At 34.4% G+C, this 13533-nt stretch overlaps 1 pseudogene; it reads left to right on the forward strand.

The window, feature by feature from the left end:
* The first annotated feature begins 1044 nt into the window (after positions 1-1044).
* The window catches only part of LOC129234036 (L-2-hydroxyglutarate dehydrogenase, mitochondrial-like), a 40548-nt pseudogene continuing 28059 nt past the window's right edge, over positions 1045-13533 (forward strand).

The raw sequence follows: 13533 nt of genomic DNA on the forward strand, positions 1-13533 counted from the left end.
TTCGGGGCCGGAGGGTCCTTGGTTCGAACCTCGATGGTCGAAGACCCACCGTCGTCATTAAAGGGGACTGGGCGACGTTAAATATGCTCGTGGTCTCAATGTCCTCCAAGAGAAACGATACCTCTGGGGGTGCTAGCACCAGGTAGCTATTAGCTCTTGGACTAGTTCTAAATTCTCATAAACTGTTCGATCCGGTGATGGTACTGCCATCTATCGGTATATAAAATAAAGGAGGCAAGGCACTTAGTATGCAGTCCTCGACATAAATACAGTTGTAGTCAGTTGTGACTCTGAATAGGAATAGGAATAGGAATTAGTCATTGGCACACTTGAGGCGGTGGGTTCGACTCCCACCCTCGCTCCGGTTGTACTTTCCTTTCTTTGTGATGTAATTTTTTTCATGTGTTGTTTATATGTGTAATAAAAATATATATCATGCGTAAGGGAGGCAAAGCACACAGATTGTCGTCCTCATCAGTCATCAAATTATACCTGTGCAATTAAGCACCAAAAGAAAGAAAAGAAAAGAAGATATATAGTAGTTTAGGAAAAACGGAGGGGGTTGGAAGTAGTTTGAAATGGTTCATGTAAGATACACACTGGCAAACGCGCCACCCGTTTATTTTCTGATTTCCGAACTCAGCCGACACATGCCGGGTGTCTTATTAATGGGTGACACCCGGGTAATGGGTGTCTAAAACATGTAAGTAAGCTTGATTCATGCTGTTTTTTTCTTTTTGGTAAAATATACAATGAGTGTTAAAGTCCTTTACGTCTCCCCCTCCCCTGGAAAAATTTGAAAGGACGGACCTAATGAATTTTTTTTAAATGACTGGCTTGGTTTGGCTTTAGTTCAACAGTTAAAAAAAAGATTAGCTGTTTATTAATCTTTCGAGCATAAAAGAAGTCTTGCAGTCCAATGTAGTGCACGACCCCCCCCCCCCTCACCCGCTTTCATCTTGAAAAGAAGGATCCAAACGTACGAAACTCTCACCCTCTTCCGGCGCCAAAGCACCTAATGTAAAACAAAACCACTTTCCATTTCTTGTAAACAAGCATGGAAGCCGCGATGAAGCGATTATTTTGACTTTGAAATCGGATTTTCGCCATTCGAGGAAGATGAATATGTTTGTGTGGTGAAGTATGCAGCGGCTCGCATACGATGTGGTGGTGGTGGGCGGTGGAATCATCAGCACAGCCACCGCAAGAGAACTGTTGCTGAGGAATCCCGGTCTGAAACTCGCGCTCGTCGAAAAGGAAAAAGCCATTGGTAATGGGTTGCTGACTAATGAGTCGGCATATTTAATGCTGATAGATTTCAGTGCTTAACGATAATTTACATTATCTCTCTCTTTCATTTGCCGCGTAGAATTCAGGCAGACCAGAGTTGGCAAGGTTTTGGACACTATGGTAAAAACCACGGTAAAAACCTGGGTTTTTACCGTCCTGTCCAAAACCCTTGTGTCCAAAACTATATTTTAAGAAAAATTGTGTTTTGTGAGAAAGCATCAAAAGCAGAATAAAATGTATCAAAATAATGTTTTATATTGAACATTTAGTCACTGTGAACATTCAACTTATTTATGCAATTGATTTTAATCTAGTTACATAGAAGTTGAATTCTTGATTAAAATCTCAATTTGTATGCTTGAGTTTATTTTTATTTATTCTATAATAGTAACCAAATTTCGATAATGTTTATGCATGTGTGCAAATGAAAGCAGGGACGGCAAGGTTTTTTCCCTCCTATTAAAAAACCCTTGTGTCTGAAAGTGTTTAAAACTACTTTTTGAGAAACTATATTTTGTGAGAAAATATCAAAAACTGAACAAAATATGTCAAAGTTATCTATATGTTTTTTGGCTATTTAATATATTTATTCAATGTGAAAATTCAAGTATAAATATATATGTAACTTATTTAAACAGCTGATTTTAATTTACAAGTTACGTTGAAATTAAAATTCTTCATTGAAAATTTCAGTTCGTATTCATGAGAGGGTTTTTTGTTCTTCCATAAACCAAATTTTTCAACATTTATGCATGTATGCAAAAGAAAGTGTCCAAAATATAGTGCAATAAAGGACTTAAATGCAATAAATGATAATTTTTTTGTAGTTACTGAATGTGTTTTATTAAAACTACGAAATTAAAAAAAAAATGGCATAAGTTTTAAAATATAAGTGTTTCATCATCAATTACTTGTTCTTTTACCTAAAAAATATTTTATTAAAATAAGATAAGATAAAATTTATTAACAAACAAAATACACATACATAACAGTAAGCAAAATTAAAAAAGTAAAGTTAAAAAACTTACAAATTATAAAACATAAATTACAAACGTCATAACAAAATATTAAGAAAATCTTGCCTATAGTTCAACACGAGTTAGTATTAAATTCACACTAAAGAGCGCCAAAGGCACTGTCCGCAGTGTTTTTTAATTGGTTTAGTATATAGTACAAACACAAATATGTATTAACAGAAATATTTACAAATTAATTTTACACAAGTAGTAAAAATTTTACACAGAACAATTATTGGACTGTTTGACTCCAGAAAAAAAAAACACAATAACATTTTTCGTTAAAATATCATGTAAAACTTATTTGCACAAACCACTAAAAAAATTAAGCATTTTTTTTTTTGCACCTAAATATTGCACATTTACTCCTTTGAGTTGTAAATGGAAATGAAATTAGTCGTCATGGTAGTATTGTGAATTTTCCTTTCATAACTCTGCCAACTGTTACGTAAGGAAGTTTTTATGTATTAAAGTTATTGGCAATTTTTTTAAAGATATTTATAAATCAACATTTTGGAGAAAAATATTTTCAAATACTCATTAATTAAACCTCAACCTCATTAATATCTATATTCATGCACATTACGAATATTGCAGTCAATAGGAATTGATTAGATTACACCCCTTTAGCTTTAGCATAGTTTTGGACAGTTTCGGACACTTTTGGACAGTTTGGGACGGTAAAAACCACCTGTCCTGTCCTAAACCAGTTTTGGACAGTCCAAAACCCAAACCTGATGGTTGCTTTCAGATAAAAGGGCACTTTCATTCAAGAAAAAGAGCTCTTTTTGACAGAAATTTTGTAATAAAAAATAATTTAATCATTCTATGTTCCTTCAAAACTTTTCGGTAGTAGGGGAAGGTGGAGCACCTTTTCAATAATTGTTTTCAGAAAATTATTTTCAAACCAATGTTCACCAACATTAGCTGAACTTGCAGTTTAGATATTTTTGTATTTTAATAAAAAATTATTTTACTCCATTAATTAGGTAAAATTTATTTTATTCCATTATTTACAGGGTCGTAAGAGTTTCGGCCAGTGGTGGTTTTAACCGTGGATAAAACCGGTTTAAACCGCTCGGGATGAAATCGGTTTTATTCGGTTTTGGCCATTTAGATAATTATCAAATTTTAAATGGAAACCAAATAATAATTTATTAAAAAGAAATGCAAAACAAAGCATAATCAATCATCTTTCATCATTTATCTAGTATGTTTTACATTTTGTAGAAATAACAGCATGTTTAGAAGATAAGGTTTATATGAAAACTGTGCAGTAATATTAAAAAAATAATAGAGTGAAACATTGTAAGTTGAATAGATAGATTTTAATTCTCACACACAAATGTACAAAGTATTTGGAAGTATTTCAAGTAATTTGAAGAATAAATGAGAGAAAAAAAAAACTTCTTATTAGAAACATATATAGGCATTTTTTTAAGAACAAAATTAAAGGTACAGGGGGGAAACACTTTTGAAAATTAAAAAGCAACACTACTGAAAAGTTACTATCTTTATGTTACAGGTTGTTTTGTATTCTTTATGTCTTTTGTTTTAGTTGTGAGCCATTTCAGTTATTCATTTTGAAGAAAGTTGAAATTTGTTCACTACTATTGTTATAATAATGTAAATTACTTCACTAACATTATATTTAATTAACTAAAATTACTGTGCTTAATTAAACAACTTCCAACTAACAGATTTATTAGTTGCAAAACACACATCTCTCACATACATATAAATTAGAAGTGTATTTTCATGTAATTTAGTTTTGGCCTATGGTGGTTAAATCCAGTTTTAGCCAGTGGCCTGGATAAAACCAGTTTTGTCTGGCCAAAACTACAACCCTGATTATTTAGTGGGGCACCTTGGCTCACCAGCAATAATCCTCATAAATGTCATCTAAATAATTGAAATATATTTGCTGAGAACATTTTCGGTTCAACAACAGATGCATCAACAGCAGAGAACTTGATATTTTCTTTTCTGGATCTCACTATTTCTGTTATTTTAATACAAAGAAAAATCAATTTTCTGTGAAACAGTGGCCATTTTCTCAATTTTAGTTCATTCAAAATCGTTAGATTTATTAAGTACTAGTGATACCCGCATGGCTTTGCCCGTAATGGAAAAATCAAAAGGTCTTTTGGTTCGCCTGTATATTTACAAATAATGTATGGTGCATTTTCTCGCCAGTTGGCTTGCCCATGTTACGGTTCCACATTATGATAATTTCGTATCTCGCCCATTGGCTTGCCCATGTTACGGTTCCACGTTATGATAATTTCGTAATTTACTCGTCCATCTTATGATATTTTTGTTCTTAAAATTGGAATAGAAAAAGAACCACGTCGAATGTTCGAAACATCGCTTCGAGGTGCACACCCCCATGCTACAAACTAACTTTGTGCCAAATTTCATGAGAATCGGCCGAACGGTCTAGGCGCTATGCGTGTCACAGACATCCAGACATCCTTTGGACAGAGAGACTTTCAGCTTTATTATTAGTAAAGACAATGAACTAGGCTTTTTCTGTACTGTACATTGGTGAAGCAGGCTGGGACAGTGTCCAACTGCCACACTTAAGATTGTAATTATATATCAACTTTTTAAAAGTTAAGCTTAGCAGTACAATACCTTAAACTAACAGTGAAATACGCTTAACACGAAAACGCTCAACATGAAAAATCGGTTTACGTATACTGGTATAGCGATCCGGACCGTGTACCGTGCGCTTAAATATAAATCTTTCGACACGAAATTCGTTTACCATGACATTTTTTTTTCGGTCCTTTCAGCTTTGCGTTAAATGTTTTCCACTGTTTTATGAAAGGACATGTTTTACTTCTCACATGCTGCGATTGAAATTATTTCATTTCCTACTAAAAAGTTTAACAACGAAAACACTGTTTAATGCAACTCCGAACCTTTCAAAACAAAGAAAATGAGATCGGTCTTTTCCAGCTCGTGTGAGAAATTCCGAGAAGAGTAGATCCTGCTATCATTGATGGTGTTCTGAGAGAACTAATTTCTGTATACAAAATTAAAGCTGAAATGTACAGTGTCCCAAAGTGCCCCACCTTCCCCTATACACAAATGTATTCTATTTTATGATCTTCAGGGTTGTCGCGGGAGCTTTGGCCGCTAGACGGCGCCCCGCTCTGTGTTGATGTATGCTAAGGCTATCTGAGTGCGTGGTTATTCTGTTGTTCTGTTTTCGCGCTTCCGTGTACTTGTGTGTTGCTGTAACTCCGTCCAGTAATAAAACATCTATGTGCTTACATCATTAGTCATCAATGAAATACGAAACACCCTCGCCTTCAAACCGCTCGACAAGGGTTGGCAAGTTTCTGCCGAAGTGGTTAAAATCACTGGTAGAAACCGGTTAAAACCGGCATGGCAAAAACCCCATTCTGCCACATTTATGGCAAAAACTCAAAAAATGACATAAAAGAAATCTTTGATGCCCAATACAAATTTATAAGCTAGCAAATGACAACCAGTAACTTAATGTTTAAATCTGTATGTCACTTCTTTTTCTTAAGTGCCCTTAAGATTCTCGTCCTTTAGATTAATGCAAATGTTACGAGCATCTGCAGTTAAACAGTTCTCTTTCTGATCAAACTAAATCAAGGGCAATGAGTTTTATTTTTTACAATGATGAAATGGAATTACATTTTTTAGTTTATTTAAACAACTGTTATTACTTGAATTAATACAGATGCTTTTTAATTTTTGCCAGTTTCTGCCCGTTTTTACCGGTTATAACCAGTTTCTGCCACCAGCAGGGCAGAAACGAGTTTCTGCCAGCAGAAAGCCAATCCTGATGATCTTTCTAACTGTGATGTGATTTTGACTCTTCCTCGCAGCTATGCACCAGAGTGGGCACAACAGTGGGGTGGTGCACTCTGGCCTCTACTACACCCCAGGCTCCCTGAAGGCCAAACTCTGTGTGGAGGGCCTAGACCTGGCCTACCAGTACTGCACCAACTAAAACATCCCCTACAAGAAGTGCGGGAAGGTGAGCACCCTGATTCAAAATCAGACAAATTTTATCGAGCAACCGAGATTGTTTGTTTTTGATATCCAGGGTTTGCTGATATATATCATGATATACAGGATGTTCCATTTTAACCTGTAAGACTTTTATTTTCGCTACCCTTAGTCCTAGATGCATGCTTCCAACCGCAAAAATGTTCAAAATCAGATGCAGAGTTAAGGTAATGAGAGTTTGAAGCAAAAATAAAAATGAGTCAAAAAATACAAAATTTAACTTTTTATATAGACCCCAGGTCCCCTAACTAATAATTCGGGCAATAATCTCCTTTGAAAAATAATTCCAACTCGAAAAAGCTTGTCCATTAGTACTACCAATATTCACCAAGATATGAAACGCAGCGTTTTGTGACTTGCACCACTTTTCACTCGCCGTCAATAACACCTTTTGGGGGGAAATATAGCCGTAAGCAAGTGTTTTTAAAATGATATGTGTGTATAGAGTGGTTTTCAAATTTTTCAAGGTTTTGTAGTATGTTTTTGAGTATTGTAGCATGACATTCTCATTTATTTTCGAATAGCAATGAAAAATATAAATACTTAATTTTTTTACTTCGACAAACTGACATTCTTGTGAAAGGGCGATAAGTTCCAATCTCATTTTCTGTATGGTGCCTTAAAACTTCAAACTCGAATATCTCCTCGAGTTTTGGTCGCACAACTGTCAAGTTTTCTGTTATAGTAATATTTTGTAGTTTTATAGTAATATTCGTACTGCACCAAGAAAAACATCCCCTACAAGAAGTGCGGGAAGGTGAGCAAATCCGGGCTCGATCGGACAAATTTTATCGAGTGGCCGAGATTATTTGTTATTGGTATCCAGGGTTCGCTGATATATATCATTATTAGTGATGTTCCGGATATCCGTATCCGTATCCGAGGGAAAATAAAGATCCGTATCCGTTACTTTTTTGCCGGATCTTGAACGGATCATTTCTATTCTAAATTTTTTTAAATATTTGAATAAATGACTATTAAATTCCGTTTAAATTAGGTTTTATTTCCTATTTAAATTTTAAGGTATCATTTCAGAAGCCAATGTGTATATCCCCCCCCCCCCCCCCCCGTTGCAAAAAGGAAGGGGAAATAAGTTTTAGAAGTGTGTATCAGTGTGTCTTTTTATGGCATCGTAGCTCCTAAACAGATGAACCGATTTTGAAAGTTCATTTTTCGTTCAAAAGGTGACTTGATTGAAAGTGTTCTTAGCTCGGCCTCGTTTTTGTAGAACTTTAATTACCGGAGATATTAACTAAAAACTGACTTAAAGTTTTTCACAATTAGGGTAGTAAAAATTTACCCTTACGTTAAAAATGTTGTCCCTGATTGAAAGAACGAAGTTTTCTGCATTTGATATTTATTTGAAACTTCCAACTGATATACAGTAGGAGCTATGATCTTGTTAAATAAATTTTAAATGCAATTCTAAGCCTTTATACGCGTGATCGGTAGCGATTTCATAGTCGGAAGATGAGGAGAAATGATTTAAAATTTTTACCTGCTGTCAGTTCATATTTGTCAACAAATGTGTAATCTGACCCGAGAAATTTATCTTAATATAAGATCGGCTCTCTAGGACATGTTTTGGTTTTTTTATTTTTTAATTTAATATTAGTTTTTGTTATTGATTTGGAGTTCCTGTTATTCATTTTTTTTCTCGGCATCCTTCCAGAAAAGTGATACTAAATTCTCTATTGTATTTACTGTTTGTAAAGGTGTTCCTGGCTCTGTATTTTGTCGATCAGAGTAAGTTCGGTGGAGTGGGTCAGCGCTTCATTTATGCTGAAATAAACTGCGAAAAATTATTTCTAGCCTGTCCAGTAGCAGCTTTACTCTTGCTCCTGTGTCCTACATCTACCAAGTAAGCTAGAAATAATTTTTCACATTCCATCTAAGCATTAAAGCAGCGCTGGCCCATTGCTTCCAACTCTCTCTCAATTTTAACGGAGATTTCTTTAAAGAGTAAATCATAGTCTTGATTATATATTTTTGCCACAGTTGACATTTTTTGAAGAAACTGCCATTATTCTGACGAGAATACCTTCCGTAACAAATTTTACACTTGGATAGTTGAATTGGGTAAAAAAATTTTTGAGATCCGTATCCGCGGATCTTGACTTTAATGATCCGTATCCGTATCCGCGGATCTACTTTTTTTAACGATCCGGCACATCACTGATCATGATATACAGGGTGTTCCATTTTAACCTGTAAGACTTTTATTTTCGCAACCCTTAGTCCTAGATGCATACTTCCAACTGCAAAAATGTTCAAAGTCAGATGCGGAGTTAAGATATTGAAAGTTTGAAGCAAAAGTAAAAATGAGTCAAAAAATACAAAATTTAACTTTTTATATGGGCCCCAAGTCCCCGAGTTATATTAAGGGAAATAATCTCCATTGAAAAATAATTCCAACTCCAAAAAGCTTGTCATTAGTACTACCAATATTCACCGAGATATGAAACGCAGCGTTTTGTGACTTACACCACTTTTCATTCGCCATCAATAACACCTTTTGGGGGCCAGTGCGCCCCCCCCCCAAAAGAATCAATTATTTTAAGAATTTTTTTTAAAAAAAATTTTAATTGATTTCTCTATAGATTTTTTTTTATAATTACTTAAAAAGAACACAAAACACACACAGCATATTTTGAATAAAAGTATTTTTGTTTGCAAAATCAGAAGCGCTGGAGTCGTTGGCCAAAGTGGCAGAATGCATTTAACTCGCTGGTTTGGAATTCAAGGAAGCGTAATCAGTTCTTCTATGATGAAACTAATGATTAACATTTTTATTAAAAATGTTAATTATTGGTTAACTATGATTTTCTTTATCATATAATAGTAAAGTGTAAATTAATTTAAAACACTCAAATGAGGTACTGGATTATTTAATAACCTTGCCCTCGTGCTATAATCATAATGACAATTTTCCTAATTAAAACCGCTCATTGCATAGCATCTTGGTAACATTATATACAGGGTTTAGTTCTTTATTGACTTGAAACGATTAAGATGTTTTACATCCACATTCAAAGTATATTAGTGTATAATATTTATGTACTTGGAAAAGTAGATTCATTGGCCTGAAGGGATCCAAAACGAAAAAAAAAAATAAAGTCATGAAAACTTTCTTATGAAACATTTTTTGGGGGGGGGGGGGGGAGAGGGTATTCAATTTCCAGGGCCCCCTCCAAAAGATTTTTCTGTATCCGCCCCTGGCCGTAAGCAAGTGTTTTTAAAATTATATGTGTGTATAGAGTGTGGTTTTTCAAATTTTTCAAGGTTTTGTAGTGTGTTTTTGAGTATTGTGGCATAACATTCTCATTTATTTTTGAATAGCAATGAAAAATATAAGTACTTAGTTTTTTTACTTTGACTAACTGTCATTCTTCTGAAAGGGCGATAAGTTCCAGTCTCATCTTCTGTATGGTCCCTTAAAACTTCAAACTCGAATATCTCCTCGAGTTTTGGTGCCACAAATGTCAAGTTTTTTGTGTTAGTGAAATTCCTATAGAAACAGTCTTGATGCAGTCTTTTGAGAATTGAAACTTGACAAATAAAGATTTTTTATTCTGAAGGAAAGCACTATAAAAGCTAAAGCTTTTTGGGACTCTTGCGTACTGTTACCCTACCCAAGGCGCTGCGTAATGATAGTAGCGCAAAATGTAGTGTTGAAAGTTTCTGGTCATTTGTGCAGTCGATGAATCTTAATCGTATACCATCAATAAAAACTCAAATTGTGAGTGAGGCCAAGAACTAGGAGTGTTGACACCAGAGATAAAATATTCATTCATTCTTTTAACTCTAGACAACAAATGACGCATCCTGTCACACAAGTATTCATGTTGGTACTAGGAGACGTACCGAGTAGCACTTTGGTCGAGTTGCCGAGTACTTGGTACTCGGCCTTTCATTACTGGTACAAGTAACGAGTTATCGAGTTCCACTTACGTTTAAAGAAGAACCACAGACACACACCCGATGAATTTGAACTCATTGCATTAGTAGTATGGACCTCAATGTCCGTAAAATAGTTTTTAAAACAAAATTCCAGCTGAAATTTAATCATGCATTATTTAAGAGTTGTTTGTGTGCGTGTTTGTGTAAAAAATTTTATAAAAAAGTTATTTTTAAAATTAGAAATCAACAAATGAATAAAAGGTATGATTAATCGTATTGGAATTAAAACACATTATATCAAGCTATTATAATTCTAGTCTGCCAAACTTAATAATACAAAAATTTCATATTTTTTACATTGCCCCATTTTTAATAAATAAGTTTTATAAACTTTGGGGACATTAAAATAAAGATGGACTCCGTTGAAGCATATTAAACTTCATTATTCTCAAAATTTAAATTTGACTTGTTAATTTGAATTGAAAATGATTGCGGTATATTATATGGTTGCACTTCTTTATTAATAGTAAACTCTGTCTCAAAAATGTTCCATTTTATACAACTACTCTGTATTGGCCGAGTATCTGATCAAAATTTGGTCGAGTACCGAGTAGTTACCAAGTACTCGGTACATCTCTAGTTGGTACCTTTGCACCAACCAATAACAACCAAGTTGTCAAGTGGCTGCTCATTAAATGTTGAGAAATTAATAGTGTTTTGCTGTATAATTTCAGCTTCTCCATGCAGAACTGTTATTGGACATGCATACTTGCCAACTCTACTGTTTTTAACGGGAGACTTCTCTTTTTTACTTCCATCTCCCAATTTCTCGTTTTTTACCATTTTCTCTTGTTTTTGCAGTTTTTCTTCAATCAATCATCAAAATGTTTCACTTTCTTCTCAATAGATGGCGCTCTTTTCTAGTCATCCACCAATGTCAGGGGAAAGAATTTTTTCAATTGATAACGCATTTAGTAAAATTTAATTTTGGAAGATTTCAAAATTGCATGTTCAACGAAGGACGTGCTTTGCCGAAAATGGCAGCAGATTTCAATCCCTTTCCATCTTGAAAATATTTCAATTACTTTAAAAGTTTGAAGTTATTTTAAGATGTGCTACCTTATACCTACTTATTTTATATTTTATTTTCATAAAATATTGATTTTTTTTGGATTTTAGTAAATAAATTTTTGTAGCAACCTTTTTGGTAGAAGCTAGGAAATGTACATAACTTTAAGTGAAGTCGCTCGTTATTTGGTTTTTTCCTTTGCAGTGTTTTTTATTCCTGCTACCAATTAGCTAACATCTGCGAAAAATCTCCAGTTCTCTAAATTTAAGTATTCATGTTATTTAAAAGCATAATTTAATAATTTTGTTGTGAAATATGTTGTTGGTTAATTACCTATAATACCTGTAGTGGAACCTCCTGTTTTTTTTTTCCTTCAAAGGTTGGCAAGTATGGGTCATGTGTATTTTGAGCTGGGTTCTTTTATTATTGTACAATGATGTTCAACTGGAGTTGCAATTTTATGTTTTTTGCTCTTTGGCACTCGCGAAGAAAATGACTTGTACATTTCGAAACTCGGAAATTCATCCCCCCCCTCCACCCTATTAAGAAGGTAACCCTGATTGAAGTTGAGTAAAGTTGATTTGGACTCGTGTAAAGGAAAATTTGGTAAAAGGGATTTCTGAGATTTTATGATCGACACTTTTTTACTGGTAAAAAAAATAGTTTTTCCTGGATGCTTGTTTATTGGATTCACGGTTTTCAATCCCGAAATCCGGATCCCAAATCCTGCAGGATCCCACAGGACATTTAGTGGGATTGATCCCGCAGGATTTCGCTCTCAATCCCGCAGGATTCCCAATCCCGCAAGTTCTTTCCATTCAACTGTCTTCCAGCCTTTGCCGCTCTTAAAATGATTATTTTCACAAGCATCATCTTTTCACAAGCATAGTTTGAGTCTCCTTAATCGTATATCTGCAAGAAAAACTTTGTCTCATTTGACCAACAATGGAAGCAATTGAGAAAATGCGTGCAACTTATAAGCATTTTCGAAAATCATCACTAAAATTTATCCAGTAAATTGCGCTTAAAAAGTAAAGAAAGTGTATTACATATTCTAAAATACGCTGAGTAGCCTGAATGCTATGTTGGAGCACTTCTGTAAGCTTTAGTAATGCACTCAAAACCTAAAAACTACAAATATGGCTCTCCGAAGAAGAAAGAATGAAAAATATGATATTATTTATGTATTTGACCCAATTTTAAAAATGGCGACAGAAACTTGTATGAAACACGGGATGACTTTCATGATGGGGCAGTAAGTTAAGATGCTCATGTTTCTGAATTCCTCTTCAAAGTGAGAAGTAAAATTAGCGAAGTTATCAAAACACTTTTTCTGAGACTGCGACTTGGTGAAATCAAACGGTATTCGCCTCTTGCTGTAATGAATTAAATTAACTGATACAGTGAACAACATTAATGAAGCAACAAAGACGGTATTATTAATGCAAGTTGAATTAGATACAGCAACATGCATATCCAACAGACATCAGTTTTGACCAAAATTTGCAGTTCTCGAGCAAAAACCCAGCATAAAAAAAAGAGAGAAATCTATTTCACAAGGTGATGAAGTTAATGTGGATCTTTTTCTAAATGTCCACAATTATTTAATTTTATTCAAACTAATTGCAGTAGAGTCACAGCACGTGTTTTCATCTAGCACTACGTTACATATAGAGTAAAACTCCTTGACCATCCCATACGAGCGGCACAATTTTTGCGTACCAAATGACAGTTGCTAATTGGGATCAGGTTTTGTAGTACTTTACAATTGCTATACGGAATTCAAGAAGACTACTAATTCGAGTAATAAAAGCAGTACATCCTAAAAAGCAAAACGTTTTCTCTTTATCATAAAATTTAAAATTTTTGAAGAATAAAGTCATTCACGTGGGATCCACGGGATTGACCCATGGATCCCACGTGATCCACGATATATATAATCCATGATATATATAATCCACGTGGATCCACGTGATAATGGATCCACGGGATTGACATTTTACAATCCTGAAATCGGGCGGGACTGATTTTGGCACGGGATTTTAAACCCTAATTGGATTGTACCATTTTTCTATAAAAAACTACAACAATGACATGCTGCAAAAGTTCTTAAATGTAATGTAATAAATTATTGTTTAGTAGTTTTGTTTTGCAACATCGCATGAAAATAGAAGAAAAAGTCGATTTTTAGTCTATTTTGCTGTT

The sequence above is a fragment of the Uloborus diversus genome, unplaced genomic scaffold (assembly GCF_026930045.1).
Source record: "Uloborus diversus isolate 005 unplaced genomic scaffold, Udiv.v.3.1 scaffold_942, whole genome shotgun sequence".
In the NCBI taxonomy this organism is placed as follows: Eukaryota; Metazoa; Arthropoda; class Arachnida; order Araneae; family Uloboridae; genus Uloborus; species Uloborus diversus.